Here is a 22,851-nt window from a genome sequence, read left to right on the forward strand (position 1 = left end):
CCTGAGACCGGATCTTGGCATGTTATCACTACAATAGTAGGTGCAACTCCACACTGTAAAAAGAGACATATAAAGGCTCCAAAGTAGATTTTACTTCACTCCGTGCTGTAAAACTGAATAAACAAATGGTTACTAAGTACAGTAAACATTGTGTTTGACTCTCCAATACCAAGTGCATAAATATTTGATAACAAAGTATATATTGTGGTTGATACCCCAATGTCCATTCTATTCTACCCCAGATGATCATTTCATTCCAAATCACCCCAGCTTTAGCTGGCCCAAGGATGGGCACTGGTTTTCAGTTGGCCCAACTAGACTGGAAAGAAAGTATTATATTCTGAGAGACGCTGAGAGATTTTCTTCTCTCTTCCATCAGATATGAAAAAGGAAGGACGCTGCTTCAGTTAATATCTAGTTACCAGGAGAACAAGAATAAGAATGAAGTTGATAAGGAAGCTGACATAGCAGAGAGATTGAAAGTTCCTGGGCTCATGGTGACATTGTTGAGCTGCTGAATCAGTGAAATACGATGCCCGCTCTACCTCTCACCTTCCTGCTATGTGAGAGAATTAATGTCCTCATTATTTAAGCCATTTGAGTCTGGGATTCTGTTACATTGCATCTGCAGCTGAAAGTATCCTAACTGATAGGCAAGGTGAACATTCAATATGCAACCACAACTACTGAAGGGGGCTTTTATGCTTAAAACTATATTCAAATTTTTGCATTTTTTAAGCAGAAAGGGGGCATTTACAGATTAGGAAACTGAGGCCAAGACAAGCTAAGTGAATTGTGTGAAAATACAGAATTCATACCTACTTTAGCCAGGACTAGACTGCAAGCTTCCCAGACATTAATCCATTAATTTATGGGTGCCAAGTATGTTCCAGGTAGTATGCTCTTGCCTCAGGATTAAAGTGGTTCCCAAAACACATCCCAGAAATGATCTCTTACTACAATATTTGCAACGTGAGCCAAAAGATAATAATTAAGGTTTCATAAGTTCCTGTTAAGGCAGAGGCATTTATAGAATGCTATAGATACTTCGCCAACCAGAAAATAAGAATGACCTAAGGAAGCCATGGGAGGGACATTAAGCTGATTGGAACGATTTATCAGACTGAAAAAGAAATTCGAGCGCACTCAAAGAAGAGAGATATTTAACAGGATTACCCACACTCATAGAATTGTAAAATGTTTTCCTGTAAAAATCATATAAAAATGAGAAAGAGGGAAAATAAAGTCCATTTTACTCAAGGCATATATACTGAATCTCATGGTAGGAGTACCACAGTCCATCAACCCAGCTAAAGAATATTCATCACTGAAAGGAATTTAGGAAGATAGGAGGTGAAGTGAAAACAGGTACCAATATGTCAGCACTAACATCAGCAAAGGCTCATGTGGAATCCATCAGCTTTGTAAGCATAAAACCCAACACTGGGAAGGCTGAGGAACCCACTGGGTCAGGGAGCAGCTGAACCCCCTGTGGCTTCAGCTCTATCCGAAACATCCTAATGGCCTCAGGCAAGGCAGTGGCCTCCCTAGAATGAGATAGGCCAAGTTGTACAGTGTTCACTGGGCAAATCAGTCACAGCGCTTGCCCTTCACAGTCCCTTCTGAGGGAAGAAGTTCTTAAAGCAGGGAGGGCCATATTCTGTACATTTGACACTTCACTCCAGTCATAACTTTTTAAATTTAACCCAAGGGCAGCAAACTCATAGACTGGTCATCCATCCATAGAAGTGACTGAACGTGAAAATCTGCCCAAGAGAGATAATGATGATTAGAAATGGCTGGGCATGCATGGGGAACAATAAGTGATGGCACCATAAATGATGAGTCTATGAGCACTTCAGTGATCTTTTGCAGATGTCAGTACCTAGGGACAACTAGAAACAGTGTTTCTAAGATATGTGAAGAGCTTAAAGATCAGCAGCTTCAAAATATAGTCCATGGACCACCTGCCATAGAAAATCCAGACTCCTGATCACCCCAGAACCACCAATCAGACCTCCAAGGGCCAGAGTCCCAGAACCTGTACTTCAACAACATGATTCTCATGCACAAAGCTAAAGTTTTAAAGATATTGATCCAATTCAGACCCTTCATTTTACAGGTGAAGATGATGAGACACAGACCGGTCACAAAGACAAAGCAAGATTCATTTTTGGTGTTGATTCACCTTTTATCCTAGAGATTTTGCCACCCCTCTTTCCTTGGGTACATTAACAGTACCTGAGCACCTACATTCTGCTTGCAATATATTCCCCTTCCTGTGTTTATGTTTTGCATTCATTCATTCAACCTAATTTAATAGTGCCCTATATGGAACAAATCTTTCCCCAGGTACCAGGGAAACAGAAACAAACAAAACTCCAAGATCCCTGACCAAGGAGTTATGTGTTACCTCCATAAATAAAATTACAAAAAGAATTTCTTTCTAACCCTTTGCATCTCCTTTTATTCTAAATACCTAGGAATTTATTATATGATTAATGCCTAGCAGTCTTTCAATAAGAATTGTTGACAGAATGAATTCTATTCAAGGCAGAACTAAACCTTGCTTGGGCTCACCTCTAAAAATAGGAAGAAATGTGTTTTCCTACAATCAGACCTCAGCGAATGCAGCTAGGTTTCACACTGCTCACCAGATCTAAGGCCATCTAAAGTTCTAACAGTGGTGGTCATTACAGATCTAATAACCAGCCATGCACAAATAAGACCAATGGCCATATAAACCTGGCTTGAGACAACAAAGGCCATTTGAGCACACAGTCCCTGTTGATTTCATTTGAAATGTGTTTCTTTTATTGCCTGAAGACTGTCATGAAATATCACCAACCATTGCAGAAAGGCCACCATTTTGATTAAAATGGAGCAGAGAAACATTTTGAAATAATTAAAGAGGAAAAGAAAATGGAAAGTACCTTCCAATGGAGACAAGGAATAGGCCACAGGCAAGGGAGATACAAGGAGAGGACATTGGGAGAAATGGACTTACAGGGACAGGATTCTGGGGCAGAGACGAATTGTGACTCAAAATTGAAGTTTCTGCTGGAATAATAGGCAAATGGCAGGCAGAAGACACAAATATGTCTCCATTAATTCACTTGTGGTTTGAAGGAGAGAGAGGGACAGGGAAGGAAGACAGGGTAGCACTGTCCAGACCTTCCAAGCACCACTTACGGGACCCCCTACAGGAGCCACATGGTGAGGAGTGAAGTAAGAGATATAGTGAGAAAATGCAGAGGGCAAAAGGAAAGGTTAAAAAAAAGAACAGCATTTAGAAGGGAAAATATTGCCTGGTCCCTTGCATACTTTCAGAGAAAGCTCAGAGGACTTAAGTCATCAAAACAAGTAATGGCAATAATATCTGCAGCCATTAAACATAACACTTGGCATTTTACAAACTGATGTAGGCCTATTTTTCCTTGATACTAACTCCTTTTCTCCTTAGCCAATGCCTACAATCTCTGGGTGCTGAAGTCTCTTGACATCAATAAAATTGCTTTGGCTTTTACCTACTGCCTCTACCTTTTTTGTTTCCCATTAGCAGAGACCACAGAAGAGCTGTGGGAGCAGAGGCAAGTGGAGTAGGCCTGGTGATACAGAGCTTTGCAGAATTAAGCAGGATGCTTCTCCCTTTTCCACCACGTGGCCAGTTTCAAAGAGCTAATCCTGCCAATGTTCCTGGGAAATTTGCCACAGAGTCTGGGTTGCTGGCTAAAACATTGAGCATCACCAACAAAATCAGCACATGGGAAGGAAACTACAGCTCCTGGTTTTCATGATGAAGAAAGAAATGTCCTTTTCACTATGGCACAGTAAATGAAAAAGTTACCATCAATAAAGACCCGAGGAAGAAATAAAACCTGAATCAAGATGAGAAGCAGGATGGTCAAGATCAGTGTACCATGAAGGAAAATATTTAAATGTTTAAAGGTATAATGAAATTTCTCCTTCCATCTACATAGTCTCGGACTGCCAAGAATATCAGAGGATTCCTTAATAACGTCTCATGGGTTTTGCTTGAAATCAGGTCTACAGGCTGTAGTGATTGTAGCTGTTACTAGCGCATGTCACCTCTTTCTCACATATAAGAGCTTGCCACTCACTAGTCTCCTACCGCCATTAAAATGATTGCTATTTTTCTGTAACTGCCATAAAATTCCATGCCTAAAGCTGAGATGCTGTCTTCCTATTTTCCCACTTATTCTATTTTAAGTGACCCTATTAATGATATTTCTCTACTTGAAATAATTGGATGATCCAAAACTGAGAAATAAGCACTTTCCTCTCCTCATTGTTTTCCCTTCTTTATATCTAACAGCCCCAGGAGATCACAAACATTTGTCCTTAGGGCAATATCAGCAGTTAATGATTCATGTTCTGAGGCTGGAAGTCGCCTAATTAACAAAAGGCAATGTTTTACAGAAGCCATTTTTGCTTTCAAGTTAATAGCTCACAGTATCTACAGAAGCTGAATAGCATGCAAGTTTCCAAGCTTGCAGTATGTTACTAATTCAAAACTTTCCAATTTAATTTTATCTGACCCAAAATTCAAGTCATTAAAAATGCACCATTTTCATTTGTTTCGTTCTGATTTATTGTTGCCTTTACAGTACAGTTCACACATCATATCCTCCTATAATGTGCTCATAAAACTTACTTTTCAGCTTTTATTAAAATATGCACTTGATTAATGAAAAAATATTAGCATATTTTCTGTAAAATATATTCTTTATAGTATTGGTCATTAACAAAATCAGAATTATTTAAATATTCCAATCATCCTCTTAATGTAAATGGTGACTTGGACTAAGAATTTCTTCAATAAGCAGACATTGGGTAAAACTTCTGCTACTTTATCACCATGACATCGTGAATTTTTATAGAGAGGTTGACATTTAAATGATACATACTGTTGATTCAAAATTCCAGTATGTATGTATGTTTCAGATACCAAGAGCTTTGAAATCAGCAAAACCCCATGGTCACCAGACAGAGACTTTTGTAGATTCATCATGATCTTATATTTCAAATCCAAGTTGATATCCAAGGAGTTAAGTGATTGTTCTTCCACAATGCCTGGAAATTTTGCATGCCCATTTGTTTCCACATTTTTCACTTCCTATATAAATGCTTGTTTGTGCCCATGCTAGCAGATAGGAATTGTATCTTTACAGCATAGCACAGTGGTTAAAAACATAAGTTTTGCACTGAAAATTTTCTTGGTTTGAAGTTAGAATCCATAGTTCCTAGTTTATGTAACTTGGATAAGTTACTTAAACTCTAAGCAGAGCTTCCTTATCTATAAAATGGGTATAATGTTTTTCTTATAATATTTTTCTTATAAACCTGATGGAAGAAATAAAGGAGATATATTTAAAATGGCTTCCACTTGGACAACTCTCACCAAATGTTAGCTATTGTTATTTGCATACTTGGTACCCATCCAAGGGGTTGGAACAGAGTAGGTACTTCATGTTTAATTAAAAAATAAATAAAATGAATTAAGAAAACAAGTACTATTATTCCTATTCATATAAAACCACCTTCTGCAAAGTTAAGGAACTTGCCCAATGCCAGTCAGCTAGTAAGTGGCAGTTTTCAAACTTGGGTCTATCTGAGTCCAAACTCCACAGAGAGTTCACAGTCTCCAAGGGAGCATTCAAAGTCTACTGTTGGTTGAGGCAACACCTAAGTTTCAGAAAAGGCCGCTTGATTTTTTTCAAGAATGCTTGAAAAATTATTGGGTAGAAATGCAATGATCCTCCTTCCAAATCACTGCCAATTAATCTGCGAAGAGCTAATAGGTATGAAATTGAGACTTTGTTGTTCCCAAACATCTCATGGACTCAGAAAAGTGGGAGTCAGATGATATTCTGACAGATAACTTTCTTGCTTAAGTATCTGCCACTCTCAATCTTTGTCAAAATGGGATTCTCATAATTAAGAATCATAGTTCTCAGAGCATACAAGTGGCAAGTTAATAGATCAAAACTTCCTGAAAAATTCCACTGCGTATTAAAGTGCCCACACACTTGAACATTCAAACCCATCTCTCCAATCCCAAAGGCTTTTGCTCAGTGAAAAGAGCAAGAAAACCATCTATGCAAGGACACTCTAAGTAGGTGTTCTTATTATTCAATGATAATTACTTGAGTTACTAGTGTGTACCATTGCTATGAAACAAAAGGTATTTTATGAAAAAGATATGAGTTCATTTCTTAACTCTAGGCGGGTGAAATCCCTCATATTTGTTCATCTAGTAGAAGTTATTACTAAGATAGATGTTCTTTATATATATATTAGAGAAGATCCTATTTTCATACTGAAAACCTTGCTGCTTTACCATCCTAATAGATATAGGACTTTGCTTCAGATGGTTTCAGGAAAGAAAGGAGGCTACCACTTACAAGCAAGAGTTTCTAACTGTGTCTGATCTGGACACATTTTAAAGGACTTCATTCTTGGATCATATGCATAGATGATTTATCTCTTCCTTTCATACCTAGTATTCATCAAATGGAATTGGATTTCATTCTCCCAGAACTAAAAGAGATGATCTAATTAAAAATTTTAAAGAACTAACTATTAAAGATTTGCCTGAAAAATGTGATGGGTGGGGCATGCATTCATTCAATAAGAATTGAGTTGTTATACCATACATGAGACATGTTCTGGAGATAATGGCAACAGTGTAGGAATGTCTTTAGACATGAGGAGATTAAGGGATAATTCTGTAATGAAAGTGCTCTAAGAAAGATTGAAGTGATGAATGCACAAATGTGTGATTACCCTGCATACCACTGATTGTACATTTTGGAGGATTTATGCCTTATTAATATGTATCAATAAATTTGATTTGTTTAAAAAAAAAAAGATAATTCTGGACCCAACATAATTGGTTTTTCTGAAAACAACAAAAGAAGATTCCTATTTGAAAAAGACAAAAAAAAAGAAGATTCCTAAACAATCAAGTTTCAGAAAATGTACTTGCCAGGTCCTCTAAGCTAAGAAGTCATTGGGAAATCAGAATAGAACTAACATTTAGAACGAGTGGAGAACTCATAGTAAAAAAGATATGGCACTGAATATTGAAACCAGTTAAATACATAGAAGGAAATCTAAACAATCTTATTGCTGTAAATATCTTTTAAATGCTAACACATAAAATTGAAAGACTGATTTTTTTTAAAAAAAATGACAAAGGTGGGGAGGTCACTGGGAATATATCACACAATTAAAGAAACCAAAATGAACATATTCACCAACTTTTCACAACTGTTCCTAGGTCAATGGAGCATTTACAAGAATAGATCACATACCAGGTATTAAAGAAAATCTCTATAATTTAAATTCTTAAAACCAGTACTTGTACAGGCCATATTATACATATATTACATGATTGGGTTAAGGGAACATTTAAAATACAACATACTGATTCAAACCTACAAACTTGAAATTTCAGGATTCAATGACTTCTCAGTATAATCAATTTTCTACAATATTTTGACACTGTTAAGCCATTTGACACTCTAGCTCTACGATTCACTCAACACCAATGAGTTTTTCCCATTACCTATCATCAGCATCTCACCTCACATACCCACTCCCAAGGTCAATACCATGCCCTTGTCATCACCAGTAACTTTACCATCTCCAAATTCTCAATTACATATGTCCTGCCCTGCGGTCACCCCTCGGGCTGAAGTGTGGTTTGCTGGCGGGGGAGCAGCCGCGGCAGGCCAAGCCGCTGCCCCCATAATAGGGTGGCTGGTCAGACTCACCGCCACCCCTGAAGGGAGCTCGGTATGGGTGCAGAGTGCCCTCGGGTCTCCCCTTCTCGGCAGCCATGCTTCCGCGGCCGCCCCTCCTCCTGGATGGCGCCACACGATGCCTGTGGGGCAGCACCCTTCTTCTTCTTTCTCCCTGCGCAGGCGCAGGGCGGAAAATTCCAGTCTGCCCTTTTCCCCTCCCCCGACAGCAGCAACAGCAACAGCCAGGCGTGGGCGGGAAACTCAAGTCTGCCCTCTACCCCAGCAACAGCAGCCACCAATCACTAAACCCTGCCCCTTCCCCCAGCAACAGCGACAGCCAATCCCTAACCACCACCCCTCCCCCGTCCAGCACCTCCCACTGACCTTTCTCCGGCAACCAATCAGAGCAGGGTGTGGCTTCAACCAATCAGCCTTCCCCAGCCCCTATAAAACTGTTGCCTCTCCCTCAATAAAGTTGGACTTGCGTGTTTACCTTGTCTCTGCGGTAGTTCTTCTGCCGTGCGCCCTCCAGTCCTGAGAGCCCCCGACAAGGGCCTGGCCTCCCTTGTCCCCAGTTCGTCACCTGCTTCTCCGGGCAACCCCTTCGTCGCCGGCTTCGCCGGGCGACCCCGTCAGCCGAACCGTGCAACCCCTTGTGAGACCGATCCCTCATCTGCTGCCAGACCGACCCCTCGTCCCAAGTGGGACCGACCCCTCGTCCCAAGCGGGACCGACCCCTCGTCCGCAGCCAGACCCCACCTCTACCGACCGAGCAAGCCGCCGCACTGCCCCTTGACCGTCATCTTCCAGGTCATTTACTCTGGTAATCTCAACAGTTCTTCAACCTCGTGAAAAGCTCCAAACCACTTTTTGAGTATAACTTATTCCTCTTGATCTTATGTCATAACTTAATAAGCTTAAATTCCATGGTCCATCACTGTACTCACTTCTTTGAAAACATTCCTGACTCCTTGCATTTCCTTCCATTGAACTTGCCTAGAAAACCCCCACCTTTGGTTGAACCCAGCATTCCTAGGCCTCTACACCTGTGCCAGAGCTGCAGAGTGTGCTTGTATAATACCCAGCACCTATGCTGCTGCTTGGTCCTATTTTAAATGCCTTAGCACAAATCTTCAATAGGAGGTTAATACTTTCCAACCATCTTACTAATCTTACTACATTTCCCTAGAATGTTTTCTTTCCCACCACCCAAAATTACTATTTCACTCTTTTACCTTTCTGCTCTAACTTCCAATATCCCTCATTCTTCAGCTGCTGCCTTATCTCACAGTTCACTAAGGAATAGAAACAATGAATTGGGTACTCCTTTACCTTGAAGCTACTAGTGAACCTACCTACATTTTCCTATCTAATACCTAATAAAAATAATAATTTAATATTCTAATATGCCTTTCCTCCTGTGAATAATAAAGAAAATATCCTGGATCCTAAAAAACACAGACTTTTCCCCCTACAATCAATGCCTTCCTTTCTCTATTACATTATATCCAACAACATTCAAGCATAGTCTATCTCACCTTCAAAAAAAAATGTGTTAGGGGACAGATTGCATTACCGTTCCCAAGTATTCTCTACTTTTCCTTGGCAGAAGATTATATATTCTCAACCATTACCATGTGAGATTTAGTGCCTTCTTAGGAGGCATATACATCTCTGTCCCGTTGACAGAGGGTTTGAGCTTGTGACTTGCTTTGGTCAATGGAATGTAAATGGACATGAAGTACAGTACGGCAAGTCAAACTTGAAGATTTAAGAGACAGTGCGTAGTGTGATTCTATGTCTTGTTCCTTCCTTCGTCCATCAAGGGAGCATGTCCCAGGTTGGTGGAGCTCCTTCAGCCTGTGTCCTGAAAGAAAAAAGACCTCTGGTACAGGGCTATAGCTGACCATTAGCCACTAGCCTGCAATGTGAACAAGAAACAAACCAGTTTTGTTAAAAGCCACTGAGATTTTTGGTGGCTTTTGTCACTACAATATAAACTCCATTTACCTCTATCCACACACATATTTCACCGCTCTATGTCATAGCAAAATCCCTGGGAAAATTGTCTGTAGTAGCTATCTTTACCTCCTCACCTTCCATTCTCTCCTCAACCTTCTATAATCAGGCTTCTTTTCCCACCATTCCACTGAAACTTCTCTTACCAAGCTATCTTCCATCTTTCCAAATCAAATGATCATACCTCTGTCTCACCTTGCTTGACCTCTCAGCTGCAATTGGCATGGTTGTCCACTCCCTCTTTCTAAAAATATTCCCATCTCTTGGTTTCTCCTGATTTGCCTTCCACCTCAATCACTTTTACTAGTTCTTTCTCTTCTTTTTTTTTTTTAAGATTTTGTTTATTTCTCTCCCCTTCCCCACCGTTGTTTGCCCTCTATGTCCATTTGTTGTGTGTTCTGCATCTGCTTGCATTATCTGGAGGCACTAGGAAACTGCGTTTCTTTTTTGTTGCACCATCTTGCTATGTCAGCTCTCTGTGTGTGTGGAGCCACTCCTGGGCAGGCTGTACTTTTTTCACGCAGGGCAGCTCTCCCTATGGGGTGCACTCCTTGTGCATGGGACACCCCTACACGGGGGCGCCTCTGTGTGGCATGGCACTCCTTGCATGCAGTAGCACTGTGCGTGGGCCAGCTTACCACATGGATCAGGAGGCCCTGGGTATCAAACCCTGGACCCTCCATATGGTAGGTGGATGCTCTAAAAGTTGAGCCACATCTGCTTCCCTTTCTCTTCTTTTCAGTCATTGAAGTGTGAGTATCCCAAAGCTTGCCTCTGGTCTTGTTTTCTACACATACATTCTCCCAAATGACCTCATCTATACCTTGATTTTATTTTATTTTATTTTATTTTTTAGTGCTTATTCCATTTATTTTATTTCCCTGGCAACTTCAGTTATGAGGGAGTTGACAAGGTGATTAAAAGGTCCCGTGATAAATATAGTTTCCACATTATTCATCAGTGTGATGCTACTTGATTAATCTTTTTTTTCTTTTTTTTTTCATTTTTTAAAAAACATTACATTCAAAAAATATGAAGTCCCATTCAACCCCACCACCCCCACCCCCCACTCCCCCCGCAGCAACACTCTCTCCCATCATCATGACACATCCATTGCATTTGGTAAGTACATCCGATGTATACCTTGATTTTAAATATAAATTATATGACAATTACTCCCAAATTATATCTTTAGTCCTGGACTCTCAATTTAGCTCCAAATTAACTATCCAACCATCTCCTTGACATCCTCATCTAGGTGTCTAACAGGCATTTTGATCTAAATTTGGACAAAATGGAATTGTTGCTTTTTCCTACCCTATAGACCTGTTCCTCCCACAATTTTTCTTATCTCAGCAAGTGGAATCACTATACACATAGTTAATTAAACCAAAACCTAAACAAAATTTTTTATTTTCACTCTGTTCCTTGTTGGTTACTGTTGGTGAATTTTTAACTGTATTTTTTTTTCTGATTTTTCCTAAGTATTGTTGGAATTTATATGTGGAAATTTTAATCCACCATCTTGACATGAAAATGCTAACCAATATATTTACCATATCCCAGCAAGATATATATTTTAGAAGATAAATCAGATGGTGTCCATCTCCTTCTTAGAATGCTCTAATGTCTTCTCACTGTACTTAGAATAACACTCAAATTCTTACCATGACCTATGCAGCAATTCCCACTTCTGCAAAATTATTTCAGACAATTTCCTTTGCTCAGTCAGCTTCATCTACCCTGGCCTTCTTGCTAGTCTTCCCATATGCATGCTTTCCCTGAATTAGGATCTTGGGACTTGCTATTCCTTCTGCTAGGAATGTTCTGTGTCCCAGTTATTCACAGGTCTGGAGTTTTTGTTTCAAGAAAATCAGCTCAAATGTCATCTCCTCGTTGAGAATTTCCTAGTTAACAATCTAAATGGTCCCCATCAGTGACTTTTACTCCATCACATCACCCTCTTTTGTCAATGTTATATATGTTATAAAGACCTGAAATCATTTGTTCATTTGTTTCCTCATATCTTGTCTTTCTGACAATAACATTTGTTGAATAATGTTATGGGATCATTACTCTTTTTGAAAACTTTTCCCCCTCAACTTCAGTGCTTACATTGTCTTGATTCCCAGAACTTCTTATTTCATCCTGTCTTCTGTTTTATGACAAAATAAGAGAGCATGATCATCTGTCCAGAGCAAACCCATTCAGAATAGACACTGCTCACAATTAAACAAAAGAAGAGCAGAACGTACTCCCTTTTTCAGATCTGCTTCCTCCCTGGTTTTTATAAGGCTGATTCTTCCTAGAAATGGAAAGGACCTTGAAGACTGTCTAGCCCAGTGACCTTCAAACATGGTATCACAACACTCTGGGGTTCTTAAAACTAAGTCACTGGGAACTGCACAAAACCTCATCTACCCCATTATACTATAGCAACCTACCCTATCTCCTACCAAAAAAGGGAAAAAAAGATAAAAAGAAAACCTAGAAGTGCTTGGGCTTTATTTCCATTAGGCTAGTAAGAGCTGGGTAACATTTTAGCCCCAAACAGAACTAGAACCCAAGCACCTGATTCTTAGAGTCTGCCACCCTCCTCTGCTATCTAAGACCATGAATAAACAAGTGACTAAATCATAACTTAACCCCAATGTATTAGTCAGACAAAGGGGTACTGAAGCAAAATATCTTAAATCAATTGGTTTTCATAAAAGGTATTTATTTGGGGTAGAAGCTTGCAGTCATCAGGCCATAAAGCATAAGTTACTTCCCTCACCAAACTCTTTTGCCATGTGTTGGAGCAAGATGGGTGCCAATGTCTGCCAGGGTTTAAGCTTCCTGGGTTCCTCTCTCCCTGGGGTTTTTCTCTCTGTACTCAGCTCCTCTGTTTCTTCACAAGGGCAGCTGCAGACTATGAGGTTCTCTAGGCTTTGCCTCGCTCCACAAGGCCAGCTATAGACTGTTAAGGTTAACAGCTCTTTCTCTTTTCCCTGGGCTTCTGCTGTGTCTAAGGAGCTGTCTCGATTCCTCTGTGTTCTTCTCTTGTATGTTTACTTCATGGGCTCCAGCTCAAAACTCCAACATCAAAACTCCAACTCTCTTCTTTTGCCATGTCTTTTATCTAATTATGATTAGAGCCAAATCAAGCTCTGATCATAATTTAATTAAGTAAATGTGAAACTTCAGACAGACCAGTTTATGAATATAATCCAATATTTATTTTTAGAATTCATAACTATATCAAACTGCTACACCCAATATGCAAATTCTGATAATAAATGAAGAGAAAAAAGACCTACCATACTTATGGGTATTTTTTTCCTAGGGTCAAATGAAATTTACTGTAAAACAAGAATTTCCATTCTTAAAACAGCAGATCCAAAGGCAAAGGAAAGATCATCTCCCTCCCTTTACTCCAAGCTATAAACAATCATCATCACTGAGTGATTATTTAAAAGCTGTGATGTATTGGTACTTCACTAAAAGAATAAGATGCCAGCCTGTGCTCTCAAAGCATATATCCAAAGGAAAAACAAGGATGTTTGTTAGTATGCTTTTGTTCACACCATCTCTCCAGCAAGAATATATATAGTTTGCATGTCTCAAAGACATCCTCTCTTCAATAAAAAATAAGCATTTGTTTCTTCATTAGGAAAATCACTAAGAAAGAAGAAATTAAACTCTCTTCAGCTAACCTTTTGCAAAAGAGCATGCATTTTCTTTGTGCAGTCACCAAACACATACTCAGAAACAGACAACTATAGTAATTAGTTTTCTTAAACATTGGCTTGATAGAACACTTCTAGGGTCGCAAAGCAAACTTCAAATGGTCTTCAGTTGCTTTCAGACTTTGCCCCAAAGTGTTAGAGTAGAGCTGACAGGAATTTGCCACCACACTCAAACATGAAAATTTTCACATGAATTGATTTTCCTTAAAGCATATTAAATCTGACTTCAAGTGCCCTTCCTGCCAAGTGAGTGTGAGATTCAATCTCAGCCACGAGGAACATTCCCTTCTCTCCCCACGCTGTGGGGTATTTCGAAGGCCAGGTCAAGCCCAAGGGCAGGCCCTGGTAGCAGTGAGCCTAGGAAAGAGGGCAACACTTTGACTAGCTGACCATGGTTCTCGCAGTCTGACCACACCACCACTCCCTTCTGAGGTCCTGCCACCTGCAGGCCACCAAGTCTACCATCCTCTGCCCCATTCCCACTCTAGGAAATCTCTCATCTCTGTCTTGCTTCTGCTTTGTCTCCATCAGTGAGGATCACAAATACCAGGCAGAAAGGTGTCTTCAAGCAACTGCTGTTTTAGTCCTCATAAAAATCCAAGGCAAGGAACACAAAAGACCTGGCTGTCTACTGAAATTCAAGAACAAAATATTGTCAATAGCATACAAACAGTCCTCATCACAAGAGCCAAAACAAAACACAAACCAAGATCTCAAGAGTTTATCTTACCAAAGCAGAGGTGTCCAGGCAAGATGTAACCACAATCAGCTAACCCCTTCAGAGTGATGTAGATGGTGTCATGTGCCAAGCTGATCACCCTGTGATGACTCATAACCAGAATCCAACTGTGCCATAACCAGAATACCAACCTAGCCATGTTCACAGGCCAGGAAGGAAGGAAAAATGGGAGGGTGGGAGGGAGGTAAGGAAGGAGAAAGGAGGGGAAGCAGAGAGGGAGGGAGAGAGGAATGTTCTTTAAAGGATTCAACAAGCCATAAAGCAGAGAGCATTCAAGTTGTTTCTGGACACACACTCATTTCTTCTCTCTCCTCCCATGCTGTTTCTTCCTCCCTCACAGTCTCGTTTTTGAGCTTGTAGCAAATGGTATATAATTATAAGAGGTCAAATAGCACGTACTACATTGGTAAACTCCCTTGACTTTTAATTCTTTGCTCCCAGAAACTTCCTCTTTCCTGTACATTTCAAAGCTCCTCTGTTTCAGGAAATAAATCTGGCTGCGGCCTGATTACAATGCCGTTGTTCCTTAGAATAAAGGTACTTGAAGGTAATTAAATAAGAGCTGGGAATGTTCCTACCGAAACAGAAATAAACCTCCCACTGCTTCTTCCGGTGATAAATGAAATTTTTCCCAATATCATGATTTTGTGTGGAAGCTACAAGTTGGGTCCTTGTCATGCTCATCAGTAATCCTCTGAATGAGTCCAGATATTATTTCTTGTCTTAGTTTCCTAGGGCTGCCATAGCAAAGTACTACAAAATGGGTGGCCTGAAACAACAGAAATGGGGAAGTGGATGTGGCTCAAGCAGTTGGGCACCTGCCTACTGCATAGAGAGGTCCCAGGTTTGGTTTCCAGTGCCTCCTAAAGATGAGCAAGACAGTGGGCTAGTGCAATGGGCTGACGCAATGAGATGATGCTAACGAGGAGACACAATGCGGAAACACAATGACAGATACAACAAGCAGGGAGCAGAGGTGGCCCAAGCAATCTGATGCCTACCTCCCACATGGGAGGTCCTGGGTTTGGTTCCCAGTGCCTTCTGAAAAGAAGACAAGCAGACACAGCATACAATGAACAGACACAGAGAGCAAACAATGGGGAGAGGGTAGAAATAAATAAAATAGATCTTTAAAAAAACCCACAGAAAACATAAATGTATTCACTCACAGTCCTGGAGGCTAGAAGTCTGAAATCCAGGTATCAGCACAGACACGATCCCATCTGTGAGTGCTAGGAAAGAATCTCTGCTTGTCTCTTGTGCCTTCTGGTGGCCCACAGCGTTGCCTGGCTTGTGGCAGCACCATGCCACTCTGTCTCCGTTTTCACATGACTGTCTTTCCTCTGTTGCAGCAGCTTTTCTCCTCTTTTTATAAGGAAGCCAGTCATTTTGGATTAGGCCCCTCCCTAATTCAGAATGTCCTCATTTTAGCTTGAATACATCTACAAAGGCACTATTTCCAACCAAGGTCAAAGTCACAGGCATATGAGCAGGTACCTGTGAACATGTCTTTTGGGGGGACACAATTCAACCCAAACACTTCCCTTCCCTATGCAGGTATATGGTATTTGGTGAAGTGAAGATGTATATGTTGGAGTTCTCATGGAGAAGGAAATCTTTTGGAAAGGAGCTTAATGTATGTTTCTTAGTAGTATCACCAGTAGCAATACCATAACTACCAAGAAGGGGGCAACCTGTGTATTTTGATGGCTCTCCTTTAAGTCCTAAGAAGGGGCCATGTAATACATGCATTATGAATGGATTAAAGGGGGCAGGAAGATTATTAGAAACTTGAGTGTTTTCTTACATTAACTTGTCATAGCAATAATATGTTATCTGTGCCTCAGTCCTCTATTTTGTAGGATTAAACTGCAGGAAATCTGAATATCATTCCTACTGGGTAGAAATACAAGGAGGAGAAAATTCTGTTGATTCTTAATAACCAGAGTTGAAAAGCCAAGCATTTAAAATTAAATGGTCCATAAATTATTTTCAAACTGCTCTAGAATTTTTAAGAATTTCAAATTTCATCATCCTCAGAGTTAAGATGAATTCCCAACTGCTCTTGGTTTTGAGGTGGTCAGTTAAGATCATAGATCACCATAAGGATTGGGATTAATGAGCCTAAGGAAGAAGTAAATCTTTTAATAACATATTTAATAAGGGATTATAAAAGGAGTTATATCATCAACTCATCTCCAAGGTATAAAGAGAACTTTGTAGAATGATGAATTTCTAGTCAGCTATAGGAATAGTCTCAGATTTTCTCTGCTCGATGACAGTTGTTTTATACTTAAAAAGCAATTAAAATATAAGAAAATATTAAGTTTTCTGACAAAATTATTAAAGTTAATAACAAGTACTCTTCAAAGTAATGGTTTCTATTTATTTCAGATTGTTTTCTATGCAAACACGTCCTACGTTTGCTGCATAGCAAAAACCCTTAACTGTGATTTGCTCTTCACGTGCCGGGATGTGCATTCATCCTCAAAGTGATACTGATGAGCCTGACAGACATGAACAAAGGATGCCATCTTTGAAGTGACAGAACACGGAGCAGAAACAATACAGCTTAACTATTGGCACAATAGCCAAAGCTCAGCTTACCTGAAGATGCCCTCCACTTTTCAAGTTATTACCTCTTAGACAGCAAAGCTCTATGATCTTCTGTAATAGAGAGGCAAGATGTCACTCAGAGGAAAAAGAAAAACTGGCTTGACAAACCTTGTAGACTTCCTCCCTGGGGCCTGTTTCCTCCTTATCATCACTTCCCAGGACATCTGACACATTTATTTAGTATCAGTCTTTGTGACGGGCATGTTAAATACTTAATCCATTTTAATTTTAATACTTATAATGTAGGTATTATTATTCCAATTTTCCAGATGTGTACATTGAGGCTCAGAGCAGTTGGGTAACTCTCTGTGGCCACTGATAAGGGGCAGAGACTGAGTCAGAACCTAGGTCTGTTTTCCAATGAAAGTCATTACTTGTAGACTATTCAAAGCTTCCTACTATGTTTCGTGTCATTTTATGCAGTGCTTCAGAGGGCAGGGTAATAAGTTGAGGGTTAAAATTGTGAAGCAGCACAGTTCATCCTTTTTTATCCCCTGGCCCTGATACTCACCTTCCTTTTTTTGCTTCTCTCTCTCAAATCCTCTCATAAAGCCACTCTAAGAAAGAATCTGGTATCTGTCAGTTATATGTTAGCATGAATTTCCATCCACAATCCAGATTTTAAAGCTGGAAAGGGACTCAGAGATCATCTTTTTGGATCCATTCATTTTGCAGATGTGAAAAAACAAGTGACAGTAAGGCCGAGAGACCCACAGCCATTCACAGAGCTGACTGACGCAGAGCAGAGGCCAAAGTTCTGTCTATTGACTTCCAGCTCAGGGGTAGTAGACTTTGTCCACAGAAGATACCTGCCCTGAGGCTATTTCCTTTAGAGTTTTACTTCACTTGGAAAAGGAAGGACTCTAACCTCAAATGAATTTCACCCATCAAAGATTAAGTGTAGAAAGCACATTGGAAGACAAGGGCCTGGCATGAACCCTTTAAACAACATTTGTAGGTGCCTGCCTACGCTATTTCTGTGTAAGGCCAGCCTGCTGAGGGAACCTCGCTCACCTGACAATGTGCAGGAGTGCCCCTCTGACAAATTCTCCACTCTCCTCAGCCCCCTTTTAGAATGGCAAGCTTCTCTTCCCTCCCTTCTCTCCAACAGGAATCAACAAAATGATTGTATTAAGGCCCCACTGGAAACCACCACTGTGTAAAAAAAAAGAATACCAATAAAGTTTCAAATCGATCATTTCTAGCTGCTAAAAGAAGAAAAGAACAAACTTTCCCTCTCTGATTATGTTCATTATCATAGATATCAATTTGTCTCAAATAACAAGGAAATGAGATTGAAATCTATAATTGTATCCCCAGGTGTAACATTTCACTTTTGTAAATCAATATGAAATTGAAGTCACTTTTCCTTAAGTGTTTTTGACTCCAGCTTTAAAGTACTAAGGCTATTGTGCTGCATTTAGTCATCTAGTAGTTGATCATATTCAACCTATACTTGTTTTTACTCTCATCTTTATGACTTACATAAACATGAAGGTTGGACTCTCATGTTTTTTAGTTTCTTGCCTTCAAAATTACTGTGTACAGTCTGTTCTGGGATGGGTATTTATTGTTATTATTCTAGGTCTGTACCTACAAAGACCAATGAGGATAGAAGGTGAGGTATATCATCTGAAGACTTCAGGGTAAAAAGGTCTGAGAAATACTGCAAAGGGATGGGTAGAGAAGTGACAAAAGCTTTGAGGGTCAGGCCATTTTTACCAACCATCCTCATCATTCTAGTTTCATGTATAATTGTTCAGTTTCTGCAATGATTTGTAAAGATGTATAAGGTGACAATACCAGAAAGAGCCAGTAGGAACTAAGTAATCATCTAATTCAATAAACCCATTTTACAGATGTCACAATTAAAACCTAGAGAAAGAAAGTAATTATGCCTCTGTCATAACTTCAGTAGCAGTTCTGAGACGCAAAACTCTATGTCCTCACTCTTAGTTCAGTCTCACTGGTGTCAGTCTTATTATGTCCTATTCCAGAGTCACTCTTTCTACACCGTGGAAGACAATGGCTGCCAAAAGTACCAGGCTTATATCCTGCAAGTTTAGTAATGCCGGCAGGGAAAGAGAGCTTATTTCCTCTAGAATATATGATTTATATAATCATAGGAAAAGACTCTGATTATACTACCTAGTTCATCTGAGCAACATGTGGAAGTCGCCATAGCTTACAACAGTGATTCTCAAATGTCAGCCTGGAGAGTTTATCAACCTAGGGATCACTGGACCCCATCCCCAAAGTTTCTGATTCATTAAGTCTATAATGAGTCCAAAGAATTGTGTTTCTAACAAGTTCCCTAGTGATGCTGATACTGCTGATCCACGGACCATACTTTGCAAACCACTGGCTCAGGGATGAGATACGCATGGTCAAACCAAGTTCAGACTGCAAGAGCAAAGCAGAAATAGATTCCGCCTATTGATGGGAATAGTGGCAAAGAATCTATGGCAATCTTTAATATTCCATGAAAAACACAGTAAAGAAGTTTAATGCAACTGTAATTGTATCTCAGAAAGGAAAAAGAAAGAGAATGGAACAGAGTCCCAACACCTGAAGAGCTTATGGTTGAAAATTTCCAAAACTAGTAAAAGATATTAACCTATAAAGTCAAGAAGCACTACAAGTCTCCAGAAGGATAAATAAAAAGCAAACCTCACCAAGGCTTATCAGGGTAAAACTGCTAATAAAAGAAAAGAAATAAAAGAAAAATCTTAAAATCTGCTAGTGAGCTATGACATATTATCTTCAGAGAAACAAGATTGACATGTGATTCATTAAACAAAATGATAGAGGGAGTGGGTGTAGCTTAGTGGTTAAGCACCTGCTTCCCATGTTCAAGCTCCAGTACCTCCTGAAAAAAAAGAAAAAGACAAGAAATGATAGAACCCTAGAAAAAACGGAATAGCATCTTTAAAGAGCTAAAAAAAAAAGTAACAGAACATAGAATATTACACTTAGTAAAAACATTTAAAAAATGAGAACACTATAAAGAAATTTCTACACAAAGACAATATATGTGGGATGGAGATAAAGCTGGGTTTATAGGAAAATGTTTACCCTTGAGATGCCTTTATTAGAAAAGAAGAATGGCTCAACATGAATGATCCAAGATTCACCTCAAGAAATTAGGAAAACAGACATCAATTTAAACCCCAAGGAAAGTACAAGGAAGGCAGTAATGAAGAGCAAAAATTAATGGAATAGAAAAGAAACACTGAAAAGAAAAATCAACAATGACAACAACCAAAAAATAATAATAAATTTGACAAACATCCAGCAAAACTGATTGAGAAAAAAAGTGATGGCACAACTGAAAACAAAAAATAAAAATGCATGCACAATAAAAAGATCTATAGTATCACGACAGATACTATAGATACTCAAAAGACAATAAGATGAAATTTCAATTAACTTCATGACAAAAATTTTGAAAATTTAAATGAAGTGGACTAATTCTTAGAAAAACACAACCTACAAGAACAAAAACATTAAGAAATGTAAAATCTAAAAGTTTCCATTTCTAGTCTTGGAAGAACTGAATCCATAATTTATAAACCTTCCCACAAGGAAATATTCAGACCCATATTTGCTTCACTGGTGAATTTTTATGAATATTTATTTAAGAAATAATATTGATCCTGTACATATCCTTGAAGAAATTAGGAAAAAAGAATATTCTCCAATCTGTTTTAAAAGGTCAGCATAATGTTACTTCAAAATCTGACAAGAGATTATAGTAAAGGGAAATTACAAGTGAAGTACTCTCAGAAACATAGATGCAAAGACCCTAAACAAAATATTAGCAAATTGAATTCAACCATACATAAAAAGGTTAATGCATCATGACCAAGGTGAGTTTATTCCAGAAATGGAAGATTGGTTTAAGATCCAAGATATGAATCCATAAAATTCACCATATTGTAACAGAATTTTAAAAATATTATTTTTTTCCTGGTTAAGTTGATTGATAAAATAATTACATTTGATAAAATTTGACACCAAATTGATGGTAGCATAACATTGTGAATGTAATTAACATTACTAAATTATTTGAATATGGTTAAAAGGGGGAAATTTAGGTTGTAGAGATGTTACCAGAATAAAATTTAAAAAAAAAACAAAACAGGTCTGTACAACTCAAATGATGAATCCCATGGTAAACTAAGGGCTATTGTTAATGTATGATTATCATAATTTTGTTTAATCAGTAATAACAACAGTACCGGACCCATGTTAATAATAGGGAAAACTGCATGTGTGTGTGTGGGGGGGTGGTATATGGAAGCACTATACTTTTCACATGATTTTCTGTAAACCTACCATTTCCCTTATTAAAATGTCAACACTCATTCAAGATAAAAATTCTTAGCATATTAGATAAAGTAGAGAATATTCCTAATCTGGCAATGATTTCTATCAAAAAAAAGGTACAGCAAACATTGTGCATAATGATAAAATAATGAAATCTTTTTTTAAATCAATGAGATAAAGATCTCTGCTATCACCACTCATATTCATTACTGTACTGAACATCCTACCCAGTGAAATAAGACAAAAAGAGAAGGTATAAAAATTGAAAAGAAAGAAATAAAAATGTTATACACAGATAACATGATCATGTGCATAGAAAATCTAAAAGGATTTGCAAAGTTTTAAAATTAATGTGTACATTTAGCAAGATCACTGGGAACAAAGTCAGTGTAAAACAGATGAATATTATTAGAAAAAAATAAAAAGCAAAATAATTCATAATAGCAGCCAAAATCTACTATTTAGAAATAAATCTATTAAAATATTAGCAAGAAACCCAAATAAAAAATTACAAAATATTATTGACATAAATCAAAGATCTAATTAAGTGGAAAGCTATGCAATGTTCATGGACTAGAAGATTCAATATTATGAAAATATTAATTATCTCCATTTGGCCGACAAACTGAGTACAATCCCAATCAAAATCACAGTTAAGTATTTTTAAAATATAAATTGATAAGCTGATTGTAAAATTTATCTAGAACTGCAAAGGTCCAAGTACAGTCAGTAATATCTTAAAGAAGATCTCTTATTACCAAACATAAAAAAAGGTCTTTTATTACCAGACATAAAGACCCATTATAAAATCACAGCAATTGAGATAGTGCATTTTGACCAAAATATATGAATATACCAATGGAACAGAAAAGAAAAAAATCTCAAATACATGGGACCATTTGACTTAATTATAGATCTAAATATAAAAATAATAAAATAAAGTTCTTAGAATGATCATAGGAAAATATTTTCATGACTCTGTAGCAAACAAACATTTTTTTTTAAAGGACACAGGAAGCACATAAACAAGACATACAGAAGATTGATGAATTGAACTATCTTAAAATTAAATGCTGCTATTTATCAAAAGAGAGATTGGTGAAAGACAAATCATAGAATAAGAAAAGTTATTTGATATGTACACACACACACACCAGAATGGCAATATTTGAAAGACTGACATTATCAAGCATTCATGAGAATGGAATACAACTTCAGCTCTGATACACTGCTGATGTAGAGTATAAATTGGGAAAATTGTTTGACATGATTTACAACATCTGAACATAGACATATCCTATGACCCAACAATTTCACTCCTAGGTAAATACCCAACAGAAATACATGTTACCAAATAATATGTAGAAGATGTTCATAGCATTATTTTTATAGCCAAACAGTCTAAATGTCCATTAACAAGAGAACAGACAAATTGTGGTATATTCATACAATGAAACACTACACAGTAATGTGAATGAACAAAATACAACTATATGAAACAATATGGGGAAACGGACTTTGGCCCAGTGGTTAGGGCGTCCGTCTACCACATGGGAGGTCCGCGGTTCAAACCCCAGGCCTCCTTGACCCTTGTGGAGCTGGCCATGCGCAGTGCTGATGCGCGCAGGGAGTGCCGTGCCACGCAAGGGTG

The sequence above is a fragment of the Dasypus novemcinctus genome, chromosome 26 (assembly GCF_030445035.2).
Source record: "Dasypus novemcinctus isolate mDasNov1 chromosome 26, mDasNov1.1.hap2, whole genome shotgun sequence".
In the NCBI taxonomy this organism is placed as follows: Eukaryota; Metazoa; Chordata; class Mammalia; order Cingulata; family Dasypodidae; genus Dasypus; species Dasypus novemcinctus.